Genomic DNA, 27,960 nt, shown 5'->3' on the forward strand with positions numbered 1-27,960 from the left:
GTAGTGTTGGCCAATAGAAATGTAATGCTAGACACATATGTAATTTTAATTTTTTTCTTTAAAAATTTGCCAAAGAGTCTATGTGGTTACCAGACAGAGAGAGAAAGAGAAAGTGAGAAAGCATCCCCCAATGAGGGATGGTATGCCACAATTCCTTCTCTATTCCCTCCTCCTTCTGGGATTTTGGCCAGGCATGCATGGACACCTGGGGTGTTTTTCAAGCCAGTCGATCTGGGACTTGAACCAGAGTTGGCTGTGTAAGATTCAGCTGCCTTAACTACCACACCACTAGCTGGCCTTGTAATTTTAATCATCTAGGTGTCACATTAAAAAAAATATGAAAATAATTCTAATAATATATTTTAACATAATATATCAAAAACATTATTTCAATATGTAGACATTCTATTGTTGGGAAAGTCATGATGCATTTTTTTTATAGAAAACCAGAAAAATATCTCATTATTTTCACAACAACCTATTTTTATAAGATTTATTTATGGGCCGGTAGGTGGCATGATGGTTAAAGGCACTGGACTCCAACATGGCAGACCACGGTTCACGTCCAGGACATGGTGGCTTGCTTTCTCACTCCCCCCCATCTCTCTCTGATCAAACTGGAAAATAATAATAATAATAAGTAAAGTTAAATAAACTATTTTTAAAATATTTAATTTAATTTTTTATTACCATTTTTTTAAAAAAATATGCTACAGGGCATGTGCACTCAACAGACAAAGTCAGAGAGAGAGAGAGAGAAAGAGAGAAAGTGAGAAAGCAAGCAGTCAGGTCCAGGCCTCAAACTGGTTGGTCAAGTGGGAGTCTAGCACCTTAACCATCTCACCCCTGCTGGTCCAACATGTAAATATTACTGTTGAGATGTTTCCCATTATTTTTAACTCTAAATGTTCTAAATTTTACTTTCTAGGGAAAGTAAGAGATTATCCCCCTGGGGGATGCCACAATCCCCTCTCCTCTTGGGATTTTGGGTACACAGACACACGTGCCCAGCATGAATTTTAAGCTGCCTGGTCTGGAACTTGAACTGTGGTTGGCCAGCACCTTAACCACTATGCCACCTGCTGGCCCCATAAACTGCATTTTTACATTCTGTATTCCTCAGCCTAAACCACCTTCCCTTTTTCCTTTCATTCCACCGAAGGAACTCCTCATTTTCTTTCAGAACTTACCACAAAGGCTACTCCCTTTATGAAGTCTCCTGTGGCTGATTCTTATTCTAGTTCCTGTGGCACTTTGCACACCTAATATTTCCACAATGATTTAAGGGTTTTGATCATGTACTAGGCCCTTATCTCGTATCTGTACTAGGCCCTTATCTCTTCCCCCTGACCCCAGAGTATAAACTCCTTGGAGGGAAGCATGTGTCAGATTTATCTTGGAAACCTAACCCAAGCACCTAGAAAAGTCTTGGCACATCACAGGGGCTGATTTAGTTGTTTGCTGAATTGAAGGATTTGGTTGAATTAGAAATTTGGGATTGGGAAGGAATGCTAATCAGACCCATGGACATGTAGGAAGGACACATAGAAATATACACTGTTCATTACTGGAAACAAGGGGGGATTTTCTGGGGGGAAATGACTGCAACCATGGCCTTTATTTTTCAAAGTCAAAGGTCCCAGTTCAGTGGGAGCAGCCCTGAAGGGGAGCTAAATGTTGATGTGGTTCCAGGCTCTTTCGAGATAGGAGGCTGTGTCTCTGCAGATACTTCTGTGACTTGAGGTCCCATTCAAGGAACTCCTTTTATCTTCCTTCCAGAAAAAATACCCAACTAAGCTGGAGACTTCAGGCTTCCTGCAGTCATTAGGCTGCATAAGGACATAACCTAGGATGAACCCTGCCTGTGCCACCGTCCCCATGGTCCTGAGTTGAAGCTGGGCAGATGGAGGTAGGCAAGGAGGGATGGGAAAGCAAGAAAGAAGACTATTGAGTAAGAAAAAGAAGGACAAGTTAGAGCCTGAAGAGATCAAGAGAAGAGCCTGGGGAGGTAGGAGGGATGGGCACAGGGAGGTGGGAAAATGCAGCTAAGTGCAGCGAGCTCCTATGGGGAGTGAGTCCGGTGCTGGGTGCTTCACAGCCATAATAATTTTATTCTTTTTTAAAAAATTTATTTATTTACATTCCTTCACTGTACATCATTACAGTATACAAAATGAGATTTTCCATCCTGAATACACTGTATATTGGCTCAATCAAGAATATTACCATGCGTGCTACTGTCAACAAATAATTTTCCACTTTTTGTTTCTTATATATTTTGTTTCTTTTTCTTTCCCCCCTTGATTCCCTCTCTCACCCTCTGCCATTTTCCACCCTTCTCCCACACTGTCTCTGGCATCTACAGTTGCTTTCCATACCTTTTATTTTTCACATTTTATTGATTCACTGAAGATCTTAATTAATAAAATACTTTCAATAACAAGTGCAGTTGATATATACATATCTGAACACATGTCTGACTTTAAGCATAAACCTCAGTGAGTAGAATGAACACACCATAAAATACCACCTCACTGTGGCTATATAGCTTACTGCAGTCATTAAATAGGTATTTTTTAACTTCAAAAAAGTTATAGTTTTAATAGATTAAAATTTAAAAATGTTAAGAGAAATTTGTTTAAGACTTAAAGCCAGGAAAAAGGTTAGGATTCAGTTTGTACAGTAGGTAGATGAGCCTATCAGCTGTTTGAGAGAAGACAAAAATCCTTAAATCTGGACAACAAAGCATAGAAGAAAATCAGGAATGTTTTAGTCAAAAGTAAAATTCTATTTCACTAGATTGATCTCCTGTAATTAATCTCTCTTCTATTGAATTGGCAGTGTTACTATAGTCTGATTTTTCCATTTAAATTCTAGAAGTTAACATTCAAAGTTATTATTGATCTTTCTGGACTTGTCCCTTCCCTTCTATTGGTTGCTTTTTATATTCTTATTTCTGTGTGTCTGACTTTAGTTTTCCTAGTATAGTACTCCCTTCAGCACTTCTTGGAGAGCTGGTCTGGTGTTGGTAAATTCTTTCAGATTTCGTTTATCTGAGAATGTTTTTGCCTTTTTTTTTTTTTTCCCATATGAAGGATAATCTTGCTGGGTATAGCATTCTTGGTTGAAATTGTTTTTCACTTACTACATTGAATACGTTTTCCCATTCTTTCCTTGCTTGCATTGTTTCTGATGAGAAGTCTGATGTTAGCCTGATGGGACATCCTTTGAAAATAACTTGACATTTTTCTCTTGCCAATTTTACTATCTTGTCTCTGTCTGTGGTTTTGGTCAATCTGGTTATGATGTGTCTTGGAGAAGATCTTGGATTGATATTATGTGTGGATCCTTTGTATTTCTTGAGCTTAGATATTTGAATGCCTCTCTAGGTTTGGAAAGTTTTCTTCTAGTATTTCATGGAATATATTATCAATGACCTTATTAGTTTCTTCACCTTCTGGGATACTGATTATCCAGATATTTGGGCATTTAAAAATATCTAGTATTACTCACATATTATTCTCATATTTTTGGGTTATTTTCTCAGTCTTTCTGGTGAATTTTTTCAAGTCAGAGATTCTATCTTCTACATCTGAGATTTGATCTTCTGCATGGTCTAATCTGCTTTTAATACTTTCAAGGGAGGTTTGGATTTCCTGTATTACAGCCTTCATCTCTAATAATTCCATTTGATTCTTCCTTATGGTGTGCATTTCCTCTTTCAGATCCTACAAGAACTTCCTCACCTCCTAGAACTCTTGTCTCTTTTCTCCTGCATCTTCTGGAGTTTGTTGTCTTTCTTCTATTGCATCTCTGTTAGCTTTGTAACTATGAATATTCTAAATTCTTTATCTGACATTTCCATGAGTTCCCTTGTATTGTCTGTGGAGGATAAGGAGTTATTCTTTTCTCTTGGGGGAGAGATAAATTCTTGGATTCTCATATTTCTTGTGCCTCTGAGGTGGTTTCTGGTCATCTGATGGATTATACGTTTTTCCCTAATTTTTGGAGTTAAATCTGAGCATTCAGAGGCATGCAGGAGGAGGTGATTTGAAATCTCTAAGCAGTACCATTTTTCTGCCTTTGTGCAGCAGATTCCATGGACTATGAGGATTACTCTGACCCTACAAGTATTCAGACATTTGTCTATTGTGCCCCAGACCTGTGGAGGCTGACGAGAAAAGTGAGAAAGGTAAAAGGAAAAGGAAAAAGATAAAAAAAGAAAAAAACAATATAAAAAAAGAAAAAAATTTAAAAGCAAAAAATGAAAATAATGCAGCTCACTAGCATGCTGTGGGAAAGGGGTCACTCAGAACTCAAATACAGATGGCTAGTGACTGATTTGTCCTATGTGTGTGGGAGAGGGGAAGGTGAGAATTAGCAAGATAAAAGAGCATCAGAGAGCTAAGAAGTTTAAAAATCTAAAAAAAAAGAAAAATTAGAGAGTCGAAGAGAGACAGAGAGAATAAAGGGTGTGCTGTACCTGGCTAGATCTGGGGGATAGGAGGTAAAGTCTGGGCAGAAAACCTTTAGTTGTCCTAGTTCCTGAAAGGGGCCACTCAGAACTCTAATATATATGGCTGGTGACTGGCTTGTCCTCGTTTGATCTGGGGGGCAGGAGGGTTAAGTCTGGGCAGAAATTCTTTGGTTGACCTACTTCCTCATGATCACTTTATTCTTCACCACCCAGGGAATGTTACTCTCTCCATTTTGATACATTATCAAAGCCTATCCTGTTCATTTGTCACACAAAGACTTTCGGGCTCATCTCGAATTTTTATGATAGATAAAGTTTCTCTATGAAGTGGCAATGCTGGAACTTGACAGGACCAGCTACTAAAGAACCTTAGTTTCTATGCTTTGGGTTGGAATATGACCTCTGACACTTCTACCCTCAACAGAAGGTGACTTCAAGTGAGTTAGTTAAGCTCTTTGAGCCTCAGTTTGTTCTCTGTGGAAGTGAAAATGGGAACATCTAATTTGATGAGCTACTAAAAACAGCTAATAAGACAGTATGTTAAAGAAACTTGGCACTTAGTGATCATGCAGTAATTTGGGGGGGGGCAGGGTCATGGAACTTTTCTACCAAAAATTATTCACCACAGGTTTAATTTCATGCAATGGCATTGGTACCTGTTGGGCTTTTAGAATAATATCTTTCAAGAACTAAAGACAAAGTTGGCCAGTAGCTTAGTGGTTAAGGGAACCAAATCCTACATGGCCAACTGCAGTTCAAATCCCAGCCCTGACAGCTTGAAAAACACACTGGGTACATGTGCATGCTGCCCCAAGTCCTGACAAGATGGAGAAATGGAGGAGAAGGGTTGCAACATGACCATGCCCCATCAATGGGTGCTTCTTCTCTCTCTTTCTTTCTGTTTATCTTCCTCTCTCTGGCAAGTATATGTGCCTTTTGGCAATTAAAAAATATATACAATAATTTTTAAAAAGAACTATAGTTGCATTTTAATAATGCTTGACACGTGATTTATTTTCTTACTTTCTGCATGGGTTGTACAAAAGTAAGCAATAAATCGACTTTGGCACCCTACACACATGTATCAGAAGTTCAACAAATATAGCAACAATCTCTCTCCCCCCCCCAAAAAAAAGAGAAATATACTTTGTTGAATAAAAGCAATATATTCTAATAATGCTCTTAACAGCCTTGCAGGATGGGGGTCCACGGGGAGTGCTACCATGTTCCAAGGTTTGTGGCCAGCTTAGTTTCTAATGTCTCAATCTCCATTTAACACTAGTTAATATAATACCACATAAGCTAATGACCTTTTCTCTCTCCTGCTTTTACCTCTGTGTACACTCTTGATGATGATAATAACAATAGTAATAGTAATTTCTTCACAGTGCCTCTACTTGTTAAAGAGAAAGGAAAAATACCCCATCAAACCATTAGTCATCTAGGACAAGAAGTTAGAGAGAAATGTTTATAGGAAGGAAGAAAACCACCTTAATCTCTCTCCAACCCCCACTCCCACCTCTGACCTCATTCAGTAAATCAACAAAGCCACAATAAAAGCCCCTGCTATTTTTCCACCTGCCTGTTTCTAATTACAACCTATGGCTAGGGCTATACCAGCCCAGCCCACACTGACACTGAACTGAAATGCTCAGATAGTGACTGGAGCAAGATCAGGAGAGTTGGCAGAACAGCCAGAGTAAAAGGGATCATTGAGAACCTGGGCGTGGACACTATAAGGAAGGTATATGCATAACACTCTCTGAACTGGAAAAGTACTTAAGGCAGCTCTTAAAAACTCAAAGGCTTGGGGCCAGCAGGTGGCGTGATGGTTAAGGGTGCTATACTCCCACACGGCTGACCATGGTGCGAGTCCCAGACCTGGTGGCTTGCTTTCTCATTTTCCTTACCTCCCTCTCTCCCTCACTCTGACCCTCTCTGGTCAAACTAAAATAAAAATAAATAAATAAATAAAGTTAAAATAATTCTCTAAAAAAGAAAAAAACCTTGAAGTCCTGTCAAGGACTTTTTCCTGGGAAAAGTGATCCCATGTGAGTAGTGATCAGTGTGTGAACACAAACCTTACTACAGTATTGGGTTCGGAGGAATGTAGACTGTACCTGTGAGTGCCCGCGGAGAACAATGGCCCTTGAGAACAAGGTGCGTTATCACAGGAAGAACTCCTGGAGGCAGGTCAGGCTGCAAGGTACACTGGACCATAGAGAAAGCATTTCCTCCAAGTCATCCGGCTTGCCCAGGAAGGCAATGAGACTTGGCTCAGAAGTGGAGTAGGAAGGACAAGGGCTTTCCTCTCAGCGTCCATGCTGAGAAGAGCAGACAGAACAGCGGGCTAGCCCAAAGTCACTCCTGACGAGAAGTGAGGTCCCTGGGGTGAGCACTGGGCAGAATCCAGTGCAGCCTGGCAAGCCCACACCGAGCACCCTCTGGCATCATGCACTGAGCAAAGAGGGCCAAGGAGAGAAAAACTAGGTGCAGCCTCCAATCCTCTCAAAATGCCCAGAACCTAGTCCATCTTCAGTTTGGACAATATCTGTTACACCAAAATTAAAATTCAGCATAGCATCAAGAAAAGACTGGAGTCAGAGGGTAAACTATGGATTTTAATTTTACAAAGTCTAGGCAAGGAATCACAGTCACTTGCAAACATTGGGGGAATGTAAAAGAAATGTGTATGTATGTCCCTACACACATGTGCGCACACACACACACACACACACACACACACACACACACCTACTCAGGGCCTGCTCAGTCGGAAAGTCAGTGCCCCAGTGTAGCTCCTTTGATAAATCTGAAAAGAATTCCCCTTTCTATCATCTATGTTCCTTCCTTACACCATTCTGGAAGATCTGTCAAAATTCATCAGGAAAAATACTTAGAGCTAAGAGAAATCTATGTGACTGAATCTATTAAGCCCCAGCACTGTCACCTACATTATCACCTCACAGTGTCACCTCTTACACCTCCACTGTCACCTCTCACTGTCACACCTCTCAACAGCTGTAACTTGTTTATAAGTCTCCCTTCTTTACACATAGAAAGTACACAGTGAATGTTTGCCAAGCCGTACATACCTCCTACCCCCACCGTCTTTATTAGACCTAACATGGTCCATGGAGTTTGGATCTGATGGACTGCTGGTGGTAGCTCCTACTGCAAAGCAGAGCTTTGGATAGGTGACACATGTGACTTGTATTCTGCTCCCACCTCCCTCAGGGACTTGGTCTGGGAGCCCACTGTGGTTCTCATACAGTAGAGAAGGCAGACAAGACATGGATCTTTCCTGATGTTCTATCCAAACACGCAAAGGAGGTAGAGGAAAAGGAGCAGGTGAAGAGAAGAAGGTTCCTAAAGGAGCTTGCTTCCCCTCCATAGGCATGTCCCTTGCACCTGTTCTATGTCAGGTGGCCAGGCAGGCCGTGGCTAGGCACCCAGCTTCTCATCCCTTGGAGCCCGCACAGTGTTCATTACTTACAGTCCACTTGACTACTGGAATGACAGTGATCTTATTCACAAGGGCATCTGCAGCATCTAACACAGTTCTAGGTGTTCAGCAAACACCTGAATGAATGAATAATGACCCGAGATGAAAGGCCACAGCAGACAGAAGAGAGAACCACAGTTGGATAGATGCAGTCTTATAGGAGAAGCTGGGCATTTAGGGAGCTTTGGGGGTTGAAACACTTCCTTTGATTCATTCTATTATCGGGCTGCTAAGCATGCTTTCGGATCAGAAGTTTACTTTCTTTCCCTTCTGACCTCATATGAGCCCACTGTCTTCACCATTCCCTGACCCTCCCCCCACCCCCCAATATACACATTCAGTTTCCTACCCCACAGTTGGATAGATGCAGTCTTATAGGAGAAGCTGGGCATTTAGGGAGCTTTGGGGGTTGAAACACTTCCTTTGATTCATTCTATTATCGGGCTGCTAAGCATGCTTTCGGATCAGAAGTTTACTTTCTTTCCCTTCTGACCTCATATGAGCCCACTGTCTTCACCATTCCCTGACCCTCCCCCCACCCCCCAATATACACATTCAGTCTCCTACCCCGCCCTCATCTCTCCTTTCTCAATTACAAAATTCTTATAAACCACCTAAAACTTAAATAAATAGCAATTTGGGATTCTGAGGAATGCCCGAGTAGCTCTGTCAGTCAGTCCCTGCCTTCTGCTGGAAGCCCCCACTCAGCCCTGCCAGCACTCCCCAACTTGTCAAGCCCAGTGGCCTCAGTGCAAGGTTGGCACATGCAGAGAAAACAAACACGTGGAGTCTTGCCAGCTGGACCAAGCACCACTGTTTACAGCAGGAGCAAAGTGAGGGGAATTGAAGAGGCATGATGAAGGAAAAGAGCAGAGGGGGTGGGATAGTTCTAGCCTCCTGCTCCTAGGCTCCACCAGCTGAGGTTTGGTCACACCCAAGTGCGGGAGACTGGACACCCGTCCATCACAGGCGTGACTAATACATCACTCTCTGCAGGCAAACAGCGGAAGTCCTTGAGGGCAGAGAGCCCACCACCCTGCTCATTGCTATAAACTTAGCAACAGTCAGAGTGTGTGGCACATAGTAGGAGCACAAAAAATGAGTAGAGAGTCATTAGACAGATGAGCTGTCTTCCTCCCCATCCCATGAGGTTACAAATGGGTGGAAGCACAGGGAGAGTGGTAGTGAGATCAGCAAGGAATGCTTAAGGCACATTTCAGAAGACCTAGTGGATGTTAAAATATGCTACAAAAAATAATTTAGGGAAATGCTTCTTTTAAAAAAGCTACCCAAGTTTTTGTTGTTGTTTTGGTTTTTGACTACAGACCTTTTCAGAGCCTTTAATGTGCTATTATGCATCATGAATCATCAATGTGAGAACAGAGTATGCCATTCAAGTGTGTAACCACAGACTTAGACTTAATTTGACCACAAGTCTGGACTTACTTGACCAAACTACCATTTTTTTTCTCAGGGTACCACTAATGACGAGAACTTCGTCAAATATCCTTTGGAAAACGTTGGCCTAAGAGGTTCCTGGAGGATTTCCCAAAAGCAACTTGCAAAATAGCATGATCCCATTTTCGTAATGAAAAAAAAATACCTATAGATGTGTAGTGTGTAGTTATTTGGATTGTCATAGGAAAAAGTCAGAAGACACAAATTTTAACATCAGTTATCTCTGAAGATTAGGGGATGTACATGTCTACTTTAAATACTTCACAAATACTCAAAGTAGATATGTAGTATCACTTTTGCAGTTAAAAAGACAAATTTGATTATCCCAACATACTATCATGCTATCACTGGTACTGTATCTCTCCATAGGCCTGGGGATCTCATTTGCTAATAACCCCTTGGGCCCTAACATGTTGCTCCTTCCTCCATTATCACACCTAAACCTCTGTTGTGTCTATTCCGACATCTGTCTCCTGTCCATTAAGGACATTTCTCCTAATTCTACGGTTGCGTTGCTGCTTCTCCATACTTCTTCACAGTATGGAGATGTAGTCAGGAAAAAATGAAAAGACACTAAGTATCTTGTTAACAAATTTACAGACCTGGAATTACTTTGTTTAGTAAGTTGTGTAAGACATACCATCTACTCCTTAGTTCACCAAAATTAAAATGCCGAGCATGATATTTAAAGACTGTCTTTTTCCCTGCTAAACTACCAACTCCCTAATGATTTGTAAAGGTAATCAGAAGCTGAGGAGGGCCAGCAGAAGGCGTGGAAGTTAAGGAGACTGGATCTCACATGGATGACTGCAGTGTTCCAGGTGGTTTGAAAAACATGCTGGGTGCATGTGCATGTGTGCCTAAAATCCTGAGAGGAGAATGGAGGAGAAGGGGTTGTGGTGTGGCTATCCTCCTTGGAGGATACTCTCTCTCTCTCTTTCTCTGTCTTCTGTGAGCACACATGCCCTATAGCAAAAAACTAAAAAAGAACGTGTTGATGGCCAAGTGGTGGGCGTGGTAAAGCAAATGAAGCCACATGGGAAAGGTTCTGGGTTTGTGTCCTGGTACCTACATGTCCACACTGGACCAGCTGAGACTGGAGTAGACTATGGCATGAAGATCCTACTGGGGGCACCTGTCTCTCTCACTCTTTCTCTTTCTTTTTCTTTTTTCCTCTCCATTTCTGTGTCTCTCTCTTTTGGAAATAAATAAACTTTTCAAAAACAGTCATTGAGATTTACTGACTGAAGTATACCAGGTTTTGTCACAATATGGGATTAAGGCACATATTTAGAAAAAGAAGAAACCATCAATCTTAACATAAAACAAAGAATCGTACTTGACCCTTTGTTAAGTATGTGCAAGACAATGAGCTAATATGCAATGTGCATGCATTATCTTTTTTAAAGGATTATTTTATTTTATTTATTATTATTAGTTTTTTAAAGAGTTATTTTATTTATTTATTTATTTATATTTATTTATTTATTTTAATTTGACCAGAGAGGGACAGAGTGAGAGTGAGAGAGAAAAACAGAGAGAGAGAGGGAAAGTGAGAAAGCAAGCTGCCAGGTCAAGGACTCAAACTGCAGTCGGCCATATGGGAGTCCAGCACCTTTAACCACCACGCCACTTGCTGGCCCCAATTATTATTAGTTTGTATTTTAGCCAGAGAGAGACAGATACAGAAAGAGAGGCAAAGGGGGAAAGCAAACTGTCAGGTCCAGGACTCGAACTATGGTCAACCATGTGGGAGTTCGGTGCCTTAACCACCACGTCATCTGCCGGCCCTATGCATGCACTATCTTATCTAACTACTAAACAACTATATAAGGTAGGTAGGATTCACATCCCCATTTTACAGATGCAAGCGAGGTTCAGAGAGTAAGCAATTTGCTCAGGTAAAGAATTTAAAGCCAAGGCTGTCCGATTCCCCTGTCTGTTGGTCTTGGTGTCTTTGGTTGCTTGGTAGCTTCAAGCAGCTCTATAAGAAAAGTTTTCAAAAAAGGAGCCAAGAAAGAAAAAAACAACAACAAAGTCAGTCCGAATTGGAGTCATGCACTAGCCACTATGTTTCAGGACAGATTGGTTTGGTAGATTCTCACAAGGCACTCTGCACCCAAACTCCTACAGATGTAAGGTATGTACACTTTCCAAAGTTCCCCAAACCCACCCAACATCAGTCCTCAGTATCTGAGCACCTCAATATGATCTGAACGTTGGTAACTGGTAGCAGAGTTTTGGGTCTCAGATCCAAGTTACATGAGGAGGTCTTCAGAAAGTTAGCAAAAATAAATGTGTATTATGAAAAAACTATGCATGGATTTCAAAATTTTTGCACTGACATACACTTGCACTTTAATTCCATTTTCCCCACAAAGTCCCCTCATATACACCCAGTATGTACTGGGAGGCAATAGGTCCTCGATTTTTAACCTAGTCTGTCTCCTCTTCCTTCTGTTCTTACAAAGCATTAGATGTGAAGTGCTCGACTCTGGCTGCACAGGAGAATCATCTTAGGACACTTTAAAACACTGCAGCATCCCAGGCAAATTAAGCTCTCAGCATTTTCAGAACTCTTTCCTGAACATTCTAGTGTGCAGCCAGAGTTGAGGACCAGAATTCAGGAGTCTCCGCCATGGATTTTGGGGTCGTTTTCGGTAAAGAATATTTGCCTAGAATGCCTGGATGCAAAGGATACAATGATAGGAACTGAGAGTTTTGCAAAAGGATGTGTTTACTATATTATTTTAAAGAATTCTTCTAAGTTTGAAAGTTAAATATTTGTGATCCTACAGATTAAATATCTCAATGCATTTCAAGGAAGAAACCATTTCTTTCAGAAAGCTGCTATCAGATTTCCCCAGCCGTTTTCTGGACATTCAGATTCCTGGTTTTCTCTTCTTTCACAGAAATAAAGGCCCAAGAGGAGGCCACCATTGCAAGGAGCACCTGCCTGCTTTGGGGACCAAGCCAGCTTCATCAGTAGCAAAGGGGCTACTCAAGCACGATCTTCCAGCATAGTTACTTCTCTGGATTGAGGCCAAGATCACTTATTTCTGTGGGTGGAGTGGGGTAGCAAAAGGAAGATGTTAGCAGGGCAGGGATGTTTTCCAAGTGCATACAAATGCGACCATAAAAGCCTGAGGAGCCATCAACGATTCCCTTAACAAGCCCGGAATAGTCTCAAAAGGGGCCCAAAGGCCACTAAGAAACAGCGCAGGTGCAGGTGCGGGCCATGCAAGGATCTCACATTCACTTAACTCCACAGGGGATCAGAGGGCTTTGGGTTCCCTGGAACTGGTGGTTTGACAACCCAAAGGGTTAACAGTTCAGCCCCAGGAGGAGGGGGAGGAGGAGATAACCCCCACCTTGGAACCCCAGTCCTCCCCCTCCCCCTCCCACTCCAGGAATGAAGCTGCCTGCTGCTCAACATACACCCGGACTGGTTTCTGGTTTCATCTCCTTCCAAATCCATTTTGTGTCTTAACTTCTGCCAAGAATAAAAATTAAAACATACACACACACACACACACATCATGCATGTATGGGAGGGGAGAATCTGGTTGGAAGTTTCAACTGAAAAAGATCATGCGAGGAGTGGAAGAGGTGGGTTGGCTGCTGGAAGTCAGAGTCGGGAGATTTCCCGAGGGTCTGCCATGAGGCTTGGCACGCGCCGACTGCGGCCTCTGCCCACTGTACCCCAGGGTGAAATCTGAGAAGTGTTTGAAGGGTCTCTCCTCCTAGGCCTCCAACACCCCTTCCAACCCTGTACAGTCCCAGAGGAGCTCAGACTGCAGTGCATTGAGAGGCCGGAAGTGGGCTCCACCCCCACCATAAGAAGGGCCCAGTTCCTTGCCTGCGCTCTCTTGCCAACTCCAAAATGAATAAAAATTCTTGGAGCAGCACATGGGGCCCTGGTGGTGCAGGCTGCTTGTGGCCACCCAGAAAAAATGGGTCTGGACATGACATCCCTGCCCCCCTCAGCCTTGGGCCTGCAGACACCTGAATCTCGGGGCTGAGTAAAAAAAGCCCTGCTCCAGTGACCCATTACCCCTACTGACTTCCTCCTCCTTGGCAAAATCAGAAGCCCCTGCACTCTGGAATGGCCACACCTAACCCTCCACCCCAGAGGCTGTCTGTCCTTTCAGCTCATTTTCCCTGGGGTGAGGAAGTGACCTGTACTAGGCTCTGCAGACATTGTCTGCCCCTTCCTCCTAAGAGGTGAGCCAAACACTCAAGGTACCCATACCTGTGCAGACGGCAAACCGCTCTCATGGAATCACTTGCCTCATAAGCCAAAAAAAAAAACCAAAAAACGGAACACCAATTACATACTGGGCCCTGGGACTCCAAAGATGAAATAAAAACTTTCAGTAGGAGCTCCGTATCTGGTAAAGGAGACACATAGAAACATCAGAGAACAATTGGGAATGAGACCTGGGTGCTCTGGGTGGATGAATGTGGTTTCCTGTCCACTTCATCATTAGGCAGGACAGGAAGACTGGGTTACACACACCTTGTGGAAGGTGTAACCTTGTGGCATACAACTTTGTCTCATGCTACATGGGGTGCAGTAATAAAAAAGTAATATTTGAAAAAATAAAAACAAACTTTGTCTTGATAATTGTGGAATCTGGGTGATGGGTACCCGGGTTTCACGGACACTATTCTTTCTTTTACATATGTTTGAGGTTGTTTTTTTTTAAATTATTTCTTTATTTAATCTTATTTGTTATTATTTATTTTTTAATTTGATCAAAGAGACAGAGAGAGAAGGAGAAAGTGAGAAATTAAGCTGCAAGTTCCAGGACTTGAACTACGGTTGGCCATGTGGGAGTCTAGCACCCCAACCACTACACCCCACCTGCTGGTCCCATATACTTGAGTTTTTAAATTAAAAGAAAATAATAAAACTTGTTTGTTCCAGTAGGATAACAAGATCCTCTCAAAGCTTCCCAATTCTGCACCAACTTCCAGGAACTCCTACCTATCAAATATCTTTTTAATCAAGGCAGGTTTCAGGATGTGCCCAGGTTCTGTTGGAGGATGGAGTACACCCCCTTTTGGACCCTTGGAGGCTCCCCAGGAGTGGGCCAAAGAGGCAGCTTCATTGCTGTCACAAGCAGAGAAGAACCTGCAGGGCATATCTCTCTGGCTCTGAGTTAAAAGATTTAGCCAGCTGGCTGTTCCCCTCAACACCCCTCCCCCCACTTCCTTTCTGAGGCTTGCTGCATATGAAAGACCTTCCCTAAGACCTGAGCACATCTCACCAAAGGCAATCCCCAACTCTGGCTGGCATCCCCCCCCCGCCCCCCTCCCCCCCACCACCCCACACCAGCAGCCCCTCCCCAGAACCAACCAAGTGCTGAGGCTTTGCAGTCCAATGTACACAGAGATCATCTCGGACATCTGAATCTACCATTTTTCCCTGCACCTCCACCTCTCTACCTATAAATTTCTCAAACATAGCATAATTGACAAAACTTTTTGACCAGATTCTCCAAGAATATGGGTTCTTGGGAGAGATTTATAAATCAGCAGCTTATCTCCAGGCAAAGTAAAAAGAACAATGTTAACACTGAGGATCTAAGCATCTACTCTGGGCCAAACACTCTTCTAAAGAGATAATGTGAATACTGTCATTTAAGGTGGAATGTCCTCTTGCTTTGATTTGGGAAATATTCAGAAACTTGGTGTATAAGTGTCTTAAGGACAGCAGGCCCAGTGCTCAATAAATATGTTGGTTGATCAATTAAAAGGCCAATCTTTGCTGATTACTAATGTCTTTGGACCTCTGTGACAAAGGCCTTGAAGAGGCATGAATGGTCTGTCCTTATGCAAGGCTTATTATTTATTGCTGGGAACTTGGATAAAGAGCTCAGGATGAATTCTTTTTTCAGAGAGGTTTTTTTTTGTTTGTTTTGTTTTTTCTATAGGGCGCATGTGCTTGCCAGAGAGAGAAAACAAGGAATCACCCCCTGGGGGGCATGGCCATGCCACAATCCCTTCTCCATTCTCCTCTCAGGATCTTGGGCACGCACGCACATGTGCCCGGAGTGAGTTTAAGTTGCTGGATCTGGGACACGAACCTAGGTAGACTGACTACATGGGAGTCCAGTGACATAGCCATTACACTAACTGCTGGTCTTTCGCTCAGGATGAATTTTAAGTGAATGAAGAGAGACAGGCTGCAGTGAGCAGCCTAAGTTTCAGTGAGTTGTCTTCTTCACACAAGTAGGACAGGTCAGAACCCCCAGGCAGGGAAACAAGCTTCATCTTGGCTAAGATGCGAAAAATGAGGTCTTCCTGCCTTCTGCCCCCATCTGGACCCAGGGTGTTGGCACTGGCATTTCGGTTAATTTCTCATGTGGGGAAAAATTAGTTCTGCTGCCTCAGACTCCATCTCAATTGGACACACAATTCCTCCTTACTTCCTGAGTTTCAAAGCATGTGAAAGTTGGTTATTAAGGAGCCTCCCTATCCCATTGCCTTGAAAGCTGCCTTTTTCTGGGGAGGGTGTGAAGTGGTAGATAACACTGGAAACCCACCCTTGTTTCAGGACTGCTCTGGAGAGGAAGATACCAGAGAAGACCCAGACCACATCAGAGATCGCCTCCCACCCACATTCACAGAGGCTCCCTTAAGGAGCAAGGCCCACGCTCTGCCTCTCTGCGCCTCTCACTCTAGCAGAAGAGCACACTGTCAGGAGGTTCTGGGTTAGCCAGCTACACGAATGCTATTCCTTATGCAAAAGGTGATTTTTTTATAATGCATCACAGGACATTTATAAAATCAGCCTTTGTGAGATCCCCCACACACATTAGGAAAAAAAATCAAATGCTTTGTCAGATCACTTATTTGTCTTTTGAATTCAGAAAATGTGGCCTACACTCCTAGACACTCTACCTGGTATGTACCTACGGAAGCCTGTCTGGGATTCTTCTTCAGGATTCTTACTGTGCTTATTGGGAGAGCAGAATGAGAAGAGGTGGTTTAGGGGGTCAAGGCTGGATTTGGCAGGAAAAATGAGAATCAACCCCCTCACACAAACTTACTCATAGTTCTCTCTCCTCTCTCCCAAGGAAACTGAGGCAAGGACCAACCCTTCCAGATGGGCCCATGGTCAGTGATCACTGTTACGGCCTTCCAGACTCTCAAGTTCGACTCAGGAACACAGGGCCCAGGAGACTCCACCCAGGTTCCATGATTAATTATGGAAGCAAGAAGGACAGCTTCGTTTTCTGAAGAGTTGAAAGAGCTTGAAATGCTCCATTGCATTAGCACCCACAGTTTTAGGAGTAAAGCTGGGACAAGTATTATTAGTGCCCACTGGTACAGAGGACAGCTCGGCAGAGCTGCTGAACGGCAGCCCAGAGATCTCGGTGAGCCACTGGTCTGGCTGTGGGCCAAGGGACAGGCGAAGCAGACAAGAAAACCAGGGGAGGAGGTGGAATGGATTTAGACCTTCGCACAAAATTTCCAGAGTTCAAGGCCGACTTTCCAGTGTCCAGCTAGTTGTATTCCTCCTTTGGACTGCACTCTGATACGCCTGGGTATTGTCTTTTGCCATGCAAAAGTAGCATCTGGACTCAGCTCTGTTTATTCCAAATAAGAAGCAATGGAAACCTGGGCCTAAATTGAAGTCCCTGCTCCCCATGGCTGGAGCTTTTCTCTCTCTATGCAGGTTATCCCGTTCTCAGCCCCAGGAACTATTCATTCCAGTTCAGACGACCCTTGTGACCACCCAGCACATACACTCTCCTATCCCCGAAGTGTGGTTCGGTGTTGGAGAGAGTTTGGAGGAGCTCCCACTTTCTGGTCCCATTTTAAAATCCATCATCATCACCAGCCTCCCAGGGAGCTTCATTGTTAGACTGGGAAGTGTCCTGAATTCAGGGATCCTGCTACCAAACTCCCAAGGGATCCTGGTCTTCAAGGCTGACTCAGAAAGAAGCACTTCTTGGCAGGGAAAATGTCCCCCATCCCTTTCTGCCAGATTGGTCTTCCTACTCATGACCACAGGACAGGCCCCACTGCTCAGTCACTCTCAGGGCTCAGTGCAGACACCCCTGGAACCCGGGCAGGGCCAGGAGCAGGGACTTCAGAGATTGAGGGAACCGCGGCTTCCACCGGTTGTGGATGTGGGTATGCAGAGGCTGCCTGCCCAGAGACACACTTCCCTGCCGCTCCCCGTCCACAGCTCCAAAGCAAGTAAAACAAACTACTGAGGAGGAAGGCAAACAGCCCCTGCACTCCTCCTGTCTTTCTGTTTAGGAACGGAGGGGAAGGTCTGCACAGCTGATGCTTCCAGATGTGGAACCAAAACACAGGCAGCTCCTGACAGTTTACCAGCCTGGGTTAAACTCCAGTAGCAGCAGGGCCAGGCATGTGCAGTGCGAGATGATAAAGAGGCCCCGCTGCAGACCCGCAGGGCTCCGGTCAGGTGGGGCTCAGCACGTGTCTTCGGCTCCTCCTTTTACAGGCCCTCGTTCCCCAGCCAGCCGGATGTGGGGCTGAGGCAGGAGGAGAAAAGGCATGTTTCACATTGGAGAATGCAACGTGAAAGACGCTGACCTGAAAAGACGATACTATATGATTCCAACTATGAGCCCTTCTGGAAAAGGCAGAACTATAGAGACAGAAAACAATCAGTGGTTGTTCGTGGCTGGGGGGCAAAGGGGGGCTTTGAAGCAGTGGAACTGTTATCCTGCATGATCCTGCAATGTTGGATTCACAGCAAAATACATGTGTCAAACCCCAGACAAAGTTGAACACAAACAGTGAACCCTAATGTAAACTATAGACTTTAGTTAATAATAGTGTGTTAATATTGGCTCATCAACTGTAATCATGGGCCACCCCAACAGATCACGTGACTAATGAAGATGTAAGCGGGGCTTAAGTCATAGGGGTAAACTGTATGGTAATGCTCTGTATTTTGCAATCAATTTTTTTTTTTTCTAGAGAGAGATTTTTGCTATAGGACATGTGCATTCGCCAGAGAGACAGAGAGACGGAAAGACAGAAAGCAAGAAATCAGCCCCTGGGGGGATGGTCATGCCGCAATCCCTTCTCCATTTTCCTCTCAGCGTTTTGGGCATGCACACACACATGCCCAGGGTAAGTTTTTGTTTTGTTTTGTTTTGTTTTTTATCTTATTTAACCTTATTTATTTGTTTGTTTGTTTTAATTTGACCAGAGAGGGGCAGAGTGACAGAGAGAGAAAGAGAAAGAGACATAGAGAGGGAAAGTGAGAAAACAAGCTGCCAGGTCTGGGACTCGGGCCACAATCGGCCATGTGGGAGTCCGGGGCCCTTAACCATCACACCACCTGCCGGCCCCCCAGGGTGAGTTTTAAGCCACCGGGTCCAGAACTTGAACCACGGTCGACTATATGGGAGTCCAGTGACATAACCATTATGCCATCTGCTGGTCCCTGTACTTAATTTTTTTTTTATGCACCTAAAACTGCTTAGAAAGGGGGGAAGGAGATAGCAGGTGGCATGGTGGATAAGGGTATTGGAGTCTCATATGGCTGACCATGGTTTGAGTCCTGAACCTTGCAGCTTGCTTTCTCACTTTCCCTCCCTCTTTCTCTCTCTCTCACTCTGTCCCTCTATGATTGAAATAAAATAAAGTTTAATAATATAATTCTTCTAAAAAAATAATAATTTTCTCTTTTTTAAAAGTGAAGCTCTGTGAGGCAATCCCACATGGGAAGGTTCCCAGTTCAAGTCCAGAGACCTTCCTCAGTATACAGGCCACATGGCTATCCATGATCCAGGGCTGACCGAAGACTTGTGGTGGATCATGGCCTTGGGATCTTGTTGGGAGTGCTATCTCTCAGATGGGAGAAATATATAAATAAACTTTTTAGAAGGCTATTAATTTTTATGGGGCCAGCTGGTGTGATGGTTAAGGCTGCAAGATCCCATATGGCCAACCCTGTAGTTTGAGTCCCAAATCCAGTGGCTTGAAAAACAGCCAGGCTCATATGTGTGCATGCCCCAAATCCTGAGAGAATGGAGAAGAGACTGCAGCACAGCCATCCCACTTGGGGGTGATTTCTTACTCTCTCTCTCTCTTACATTGGGTTTGAGGATCTGGTTGTACAATTTCTCAGGCACATTTTGCTACCTTTACTGTTAATACAAGACTTTCTGAGATCTTTAGTCCTAGTTTCAACTCTTCCTCAGTTTCTAACTCTAGAGCCAAGTCAAAACTGACAAAGATGGAATTTGAAGTCACATCTATTATACTCTGGGTGGACATGCTTTTCCTTATTTCCATGAGCTTTCTTTTTTTATTATTAAAATTTAAAAAAATGATTTATTTATTTATTATTTTAATTTGTTATAGGATACATGTGCTCACCAGAGAGAGAGACAAGGAAAGTCAGAAAGCAAACCACCAGGTCTGGGACTCAAACCACTGTAGTCATGTGGCAGTCCACCACCTTGATCACCATGCCACCTGCTGGCCCACTTCCATGACCTTTCAACTACCCAACATCACAGAGCCCTCTTTTGTGGTATTCCTAGAACAGGTCTTATGTGTGGGAACTCAGTATTCTCAAACTGATCTCACGTTCTTGGCTTATGATTCCAAACCAGATTCAACAGAACACTAAAGGTGGGAGCAGCAAAGTGGACAGCCCAGGCACAGGAAATTCCAGACTATAAACTGTTGGTGAGTGACAGAATGGTTGGATGTCTCGTCATCTTCTAGCCAGGCCAAGCACAGTGTCGGGCATAAAGATGTTCTGTAAATTCTTTTTGGTCTGGCTCCATGGCTAATGGTTAAGGCAGCCAGATCCCATGTGGCCAACCACACAGTTCAAGTCTTAGACTCAGTGGCTTGAGAAATATGCTGGGTGTGTGTACATGTGTGCCCAAAATCCTAAATGAAGGGAAGAATGGGGAAAGGATTATAGTATGACATTCCTTGTAGGGAGGGAAGGGTGGTTTCTCATCTCCTTCTCTCTCTATCTCTCTCTGGTGAGCATACATGGCCTCCAGCCAAATAAAACAAATAAAAAACAACTTCTTCAGTGAGTGATGAGGGAGAAAGAACATCCATTCTTATATAACCTTATAGATAAAATAGCCGGTACATGCGTGGGCCTGCCTGCAGTCAGTCACCCTGAGGAGGAGCTTTCTGCTATGGCCTTGCACACTGCCTCCTAGATTTCTATAAGAGATGCTCTAGTATTATTAAAACTCTCAGCATTCCCATATATGTACACCCTGAATGCATTTTCTTACATAAACTTAAGTGAAATTATTTTATTTTGTTTTAAACTCATTACATCCCTTTTGATATTCAGATTGGATACAGACTAACAGCAACAACAATAAAAAAAAAAAAAAAAAAAAAAAAAAACTGGCCCCTGATTACCTCCCAGAATCTGTTCCAGGCACTGGGAAGACAGTGAGAAACTAGACTTTAATCTCATGCATCTTTCATCCTAGAGTGGAAGCCAGCAATAACTACTTGTCTAGGGATGATAACACTGAGGAAAATAATCTAGGCTGAAAGAAGAGAGAAAAATGATGGGAATAGGATTTACCAAAGGATGATCAGGTTAAGGTGACAATGAAGCAGAGACAGGACTGAAAGGAGAGTGGAACTATGCAGACACCTGGGGCGAACAACCTTTGGGGTAGAGGGCAAAGCAAGTGCAAAAAATCTCTGGGGCAGATTGCTCAGTTAGTTTCAGGAGCAAGGGGAAGGCAATGGCCGTGGGAGTGTGCAAGGGGACAGGGGAGTCAGAGCCAGGAAGAGTGGGCCAAGGACATTGTAAGTGTTTAGATTTTTCTCTGAATGAAAATGGGAAGCCATGGAGAGTTGTGCACAGAGAAGTGACCTGATCTGGCTTGTTTCAGAAGTGCAATAGTGACTTCTCTATGAAGTATGGACCATGGGAGGAGAGGAGCAGAAAGGAGTGGGGAGGTCAGGGTCAGGGACTGACAGGAGCAAAGAGAACATGAAATGCATTTCTTGCCATAGCCCAGGTAAGAAATGCTGATAAAAGACTGGGGTGGGACCAGTCAGTAGCATGATGATGAAGGCAGCTAGATCCCATATGGCCGACTGTCCAATTCAAAGTCTGGACCCGTGGCTTATAAAACATGCCAGGTGTGTGTGTGTGTGTGTGTGTACATGCACACCTAAAATCCCAAGAAGAGAACAGAGGAGAAGGAATTACAGCATGGCATCTCCCTTTGGGGGTGCTTTCTCACTTTTTCTTTCTCTCCCTCTGTGGTGAGCACATGTATCTTACAGAAAGTTACCAAAAAACAAAACAAAACAAAACAAAACAAAAAAACGAAGACCAGACCAAGGTAGTGAGAAGTTGCAGGAATCTGGAAACAGCTTGATTATTTGCCAACTGAAAGTAGAATATGAGAGGAAGAACAGAGTCAAGAGTGGCTCGAAGGTTTTTGGCATGACTGGTAGCACGGGCAATGCTGAGTTCAGGAAGAGGCAAAGGAGAAGGTTGGAGGTGTGGATGAGAATCACCTACCTGGTGACCAGGCCTGAGGACTGATCCCAAACGGTGCACCTGCGGCCAGGCCTTGCCCTACCATGTGCATGTGCTCTCTCACCCTTCACTCTATAAACCTTGACATCAGGGGAGCCCTCCACTTAGGCCTCCGACTAGCTGCCCACCCCAACAGCCTCCCTTCACTCTTTCTCTCTCTTTCCTATCCACAACACCTTCTGCTGATCACTCCCAACTTTCCCGTGCTGCATATACATTACCTTGCTTCCCCTTGACATCGGCCTTAAGAAACAGGTCTCAGGACCAGCAGATGACATAATGGTTATGCTGCTGGACTCGCATGCAGTCAACTATAGTTTGAGTCCTGAACCCAGCGGCTTAAAACTCACACAGGGTGCGTGTGTGTGTGTGTGTGTGCGTGTGTGTGTCCCAAATCCTGAGAGGAGAATGGAAGAGAAGAGATTGTGGCATGGCTGTCCCCCTGAGGGGTGATTTCTCTCTTTCTGTCTCTCTGTTGTTCTCTGTCTCTCTGGTGAGTGCTCACACCCTATAGCAAAAATCTCACTAAAATACAAAAAGAAAGAAATCAGGGTTTCATGGGGCCAGCAGATGGCATGGTGGTTAAGGTGTTAGACTCCCACATGGCCAACCACAGTTCAGGTTTTGGACCCAGTGGCTTGATTTCTCACCCTTACTCTCACTCTGTCTCTCTCTGGTGAGTATAGCAAATTAAAAAGAAAAATTAAATAAATAATTCTTAAAAAAAAAAAAAAAGCAAAGTCCCTTTGTTGGGCAGTCCCTATGTATAACCTAGGAGTTAACGGAGACGGATTCTACATGGCCAACCACAGCTAGAATCCATTGGCTTGAAAAAACACGTGGGGGCACCTAAGTGTGAATGCCCCAAATCCCAACAAGATGGCAAAAAAGGGATTGCAGCATGACCACACCCTTTGGGAGTGCTGCTTTCTCCCTCTTCCTCTGTCTCTGGCAAGCACATACACCATCTGGCAAATTTTAAAAAACGAATATAAGCGTCCCTTGTGCCATTTCATCATATCCTTAGAGAGCTTGGAGAAACCAGATGGCAAGGGCAGGGAATAAAGGCACAGATTCCATAACTTCTTCTCCATCGCTCAAGTACCTGGCCACGTAATGCTATCTTAAATTATGTGCTCTGTACCCCGTCCCCACCCAATCCCAGACACCACGGCTTCAGGCTTTCCATGTTTGTCAAGAGAAATGAAGAAAAGGAACGTGCCTTCCACATCAAACCCCTGCTCTCCTAAGCCAGTAGGGAGCGGTCGGCTTCACTCTTCTGCAGGTAACTGCCTGTCGAATTCTTTCTGTGAGTATTTGCCTGGAAGGTAGCATCTCCTGTCAGTTACCTGTCTATCAAACCTGCTACTTCCTTCCCCAGGGTGTTTTTCTGTACAAGCTGCCACTTCTCCTGACCAGTAAAAGTATCTGCTGGGCCAAGCGCCTTCTCCCCCTCACCCCTCCGAGGGCATGGAGGATTTGCTTGATCAGACTTGCAAAGATCCCAGGAGCAAATGGATTCATCTGGCAGCTCTAGTGGAAGCAAAGATTCAGGACCGTCAGTTCAGATAATGGCCCCAGGGAAAGGAAAAATAGAGACAAGGGACAAGTTCTGAGATGAAACCCAAGATGGAGGCAGCTTCCACTCCTGCCTGGAAGTCGAACACTATACGAGGCTTAGCTGCCCTGGTACTGTGCCTGTGGAGTCACTCAAAACCTTCCAGAGTAATTCCAGTTTGGATTTCTCTCTTCTAAGGAAGTCTCATCAAGATCCTCACCTGTGCATTATACTTGGTTAGCTGCAAAGGAAATGGTTCTTCCAAGCTAAGGGGACTCTGTTGCAGGAGAGCATTTGGGCATTTTCCCCCCGTTTCCACCCCAGATTTGGGAGTCAGCAGACCTACAGAGAAATCCTGGCTCCTGCAATCACCAGTTGAGACATCAGAGCAAGTCAGTACGATTGTTTAAGCTTCAGTTCCCTTCTCTGCAGACTAGGTAATAATGTCTGTCTTCACAGGCCCAAGGGTCCAGGGGTGATGCTTGTAGTGCTGAGCACAGAGGGCTGGCACCAGAGGTGCTCACTGAATAGCAGCTACCAGACCCTGGTCACCAGAAAGATGCTGGAGATGGGCAGCACAGTCTCTTTGGAACTGAAATTAGCCCAGCTGGGCCTGCACTCCGGGCCCAGGGCAGATTCCCCTAAGCTATACCAGGAGACGTGCTTCTCCATCCTTCGAGTGGGGACAACAATTCTTCCCTCACAGGATGAAGGGCACCTGCTGCCCGTGCGCTCACACTCCTGGGAAGGAGGCTCACACATAAACACAAGGCTTTGTAAAACCTAGGGAGCAAAAAGGAACTCCAACATAATACCACCTCCAGGCAACCTGCTCGGTCCTTTTTACCCACACTCAAGGCCTGGGTGGTGTGGCGGTGACAGGCAGATTGGTTGTCAATGTGAAGCCCACCTATAGAAAGCCACCTTGTTGTTCTCCACTGGGGGAGGAAAGCTAGCTCCCCAACCCCCCTCCCGCCATTGTCAAAGACCACCCAGTGAAACTTGCTGGCAAGCTGCCACAGTCCAGTCAGGCTAAAGCCAGGCCCAACTCCCCAGCCTCCGTCTCTGCAACAGAAGCCTCTAGAGTAAAAAGCACCTGACCGCGAGGCTTTCACCTGGAGCTGAGTCAGCGTGCATGGATGGCAGACCACCAAAGGCACCAAGGAAGGGCTGCAGGTGACTGCTTCAGAGGCCTGTACGTCGACCCATTAGACTCTAACTCATGGCTATAATACAGCAGATTCTTATATAACTTGTTCACTACAAAACATCCATTCATAATGACAGACAGAGGGGAAAAGAAAAAACCTGCGAATTTCCATGACTTGATGTGGTCTCACTTGCAAAAGAGGGTACTGTGCTGACTGCATTATGAAATCCCACTCACCTGGGCACAGCTATGTCAGAGGAGCTGCCCTAACACCACTGTGGGATGACTGTCATTAGACAGAGCACAGGAGGACAATCGAATGGGGATCTGTGAAATAATAAAGGCCTCTGCTTTCACAGAAAACTAATAAACCCAGAACCCCCCAATTTTCCTCTCCAATTAACTCTGACCCACACCTAATAAACCTGCTAGGTTGTAATGTTAGGTAAGTTCAGACTAGTAAAGGCACTTGGCTGGAAAAATTTTGGCAGAGTCAGGGTAGGTGGGGGAGGGCTCTCTTCAAGAGGCCAATTCCAGCCCAGTCTTGGGGAGCCTCCAAAGCCAGCCAGTCCCCCGTACTTTCCTTCCCTAACCTGTAGCTCCCATCCAGTGTGATATTTACCTCTCGGCAGCCAAGGCGGTTTCTGGGAACTAGAGTGCCCAGTGACTTTAATGTCCCTAAAAGAACTGTCCCCTTGCTTGCTGCTCTGCGGATGATTTCAAGTCAAGCAAAACTACAGCAGATAGTAGAACAAAAGGCAAATGGAATTACAAAGTAAGAAGCTGAATTTAGGCGTGTGTTTCTAGAAATCTCAGTAAAAATTTGACAGAGATGAGGAGTTAATTTCTGTGTGTGTGTGTGTGTGTGTGTGTGTGTGTGTGCGTGTGGTGTGTGAATATACACATATTTCTCCTTTCCTCCTTGAAAGTCATTCAGTAACTGGTTTTAGAGGCTTAAGACCCAGATATCTGAGATTCTGCAGTCATTGCAGAGATTCCAGGTTTTAACTTTTTTAAAATGAAGAAACAAGACGCAAAAAATAAAACCTACTCTGAACTCGAAACCTCATGTCTCCAGCATACTTAAGTCTATCATCTATGGAGGAAAATGAGTTTTCAGGGAGAAAATCATAAACAGCACATACAGTACATTGTAGTACTGCTAGTCTCAACTCTGTCCTTAAAACTCAGCCTGAGGGCCAGCAGGTGGCATGGTGGTGAAGTCGCTGGATTCCCACAGGGCTGAATGCAGTTCGAGACCCGGATCCAGTGGCTTACTTTCTCACTTTCCCTCTCTCCCTAAATAAAATTAAATAGATAATTCTTTAAAAAAAAAAAAAAACAAAAAAAAAACAAAAACCACCAGATGCCATAGTGGTTACATCACTGGACTCCCACATAGTCGACCACAGTTCAAGTCCCGGGCCCAGTGGCTTAAACTCACACTGGATGCATGTGCGTGCATGCCCAAAATCTAAAGAGGAGAATGGAGGAGAAGGGATTGTGGGTCATACTCCCAGGGCAGGGGGAGGTGATTTCTCGCTTTCTATCTCTCTGTCTCTGTCTCCAGCAATCGCAAATGCCCTATAGCAAAAATCTCTCTCTCAAAAAAAAAAAAAAAAAAAGACTTTGAGATCTTCACTCTCCTCCCCCTTTTCTTAATCAACCTGTTCCTAGTACTTTTAACACTAGCGTTTGCACTGCATTGCTCTGTATTTCCCTCTCCATCAGTACCGGGGTTCTGGAGAGCATGGAACCTGGTATTGATCTCTGCCAACCCACACTGTGATGCCAGCTACATAACAAGTACTCAATAAATGCTTGTTGAAGAATGAAGGCTCCAATCTACACACACTTCATCACCCCCGACTCGTCCAACACTGTCCATGGAGAAGAATAAACATTCCTCTGCCAAACTTTCCACTGTTCAGCTCCTTTTGAGTTCTTTTTCTTCAACCCTATTTACCCTGCCCATATTACACCCTTTCTTGTTACTAACCAGGAGAACTAGTTGAGACTTTCCTCAACATTTTCTCTGGCAACTGAATTAAGCTGATTGTATGTTAATGGCAATGTTCTTTCTGCAATGTTCTTTCTCCCTCTTACTGTCCAATAATTCTGCCCTAAACATCAAAGGCCTTCTTTGAGGATAAGGCCAAATTCACCATTAAGAAAAGAGAAATTATTTCCTAACTTTATTTCAGAAGACGAGGAAAAAGTGGAATCCCTCTGGTTTCTGTGAGATAAACACTGCCCAGTACATCAGACCACAAGGCATTCGCTGTAATACCATTGACAGAGACATAAACACACAGCTTTCCTCACCCAAACCTAAGCAGGACTTTTCTACAGCAAGCTTAGACTTCAGATCTCAGAGTATATGGCTTATATCCAACATGCCTGACAGTTTTCCTCACAGCAAGGAGGAGCGTTCATGTGGCCACCACGGATGCTGACTGAAAAAAAAAATGCACAAGCCAAACTAAAACCAACCTGACGATTACTCCAGATTCCACTCAAACCCAAACTCTACTAATACTGAAGGATGACACTACCTTCGAGTGGTACCACAACCAAGACATGAAAAAATGGCTGACTCAATAGGCCAGAGGTATGAGAGTGTGAGCAGAAAACCTCACCTACTTCTACTTCTTTGCCGATACCCTCAGGCGGTATGAATGTTGACAAGACTTCACGGGTCATGGGCTCCAAAACATTCGTTCTAGGGTTGAGAAAAAAGAGAATCATCTCATCTTTTGAACAGTAAAATAAATAATTCTAAAGTATCAGTTTCTTATTGCCATAAACCATAGTAATTTCTTATTAATCCACTTTATAAGTAAGAAAACAAAGGAAAAACAATTTTTCTAAGATCACTGCATTTCTTAAACATTCAGTCACCTGGCTCCTTGCTAGAGCTGAAATGAATAGTGGGTTAAGAACCGTGATGAGGAACCAACAGTTAGCGTAATGACTATGTTGCTGGACTTCCACGTAGTTGACCACGGTTCGCGTCCCAGACCCGGTGGCTTAAAACTCACGCCGGGCGTGTGTGCGTGCGTGCTCAAGATCCCGAGAGGAGAAAGGAGGAGAAGGGATTGCGGCGTGACCATCCCCCCTGGGGGGTGATTTCTCGCTTTCTGTCTCTGTCTCTCTCTGTCTGGCTGCTGCACTTCCACGTAGTTGACCACGGTTCGAATCCCAGACCCAGTGGCGTAAAACTCACGCCGGGCGTGATTGCGTGCGTGCTCAAGATCCCGAGAGG

The 27,960-nt window shown here is 44.3% G+C and overlaps 1 protein-coding gene across 1 annotated transcript in view; it reads right to left on the reverse strand.

Moving 5' to 3' along the window:
• Positions 1-27,960, reverse strand: part of BOC (BOC cell adhesion associated, oncogene regulated) — a 91,227-nt gene that overhangs the window by 58,686 nt on the left and 4,581 nt on the right. Inside the window, exon 2 of the mRNA XM_006155115.3 lies at positions 27,335-27,417. The gene's annotated coding sequence lies outside the window, so the exon portion shown is untranslated. The remainder of the gene's footprint in view (positions 1-27,334; positions 27,418-27,960) is intronic.

Source organism: Tupaia chinensis, unplaced genomic scaffold (genome assembly GCF_000334495.1).
Source record: "Tupaia chinensis unplaced genomic scaffold, TupChi_1.0 Scaffold000437_1, whole genome shotgun sequence".
Classification (NCBI taxonomy): domain Eukaryota; kingdom Metazoa; phylum Chordata; class Mammalia; order Scandentia; family Tupaiidae; genus Tupaia; species Tupaia belangeri.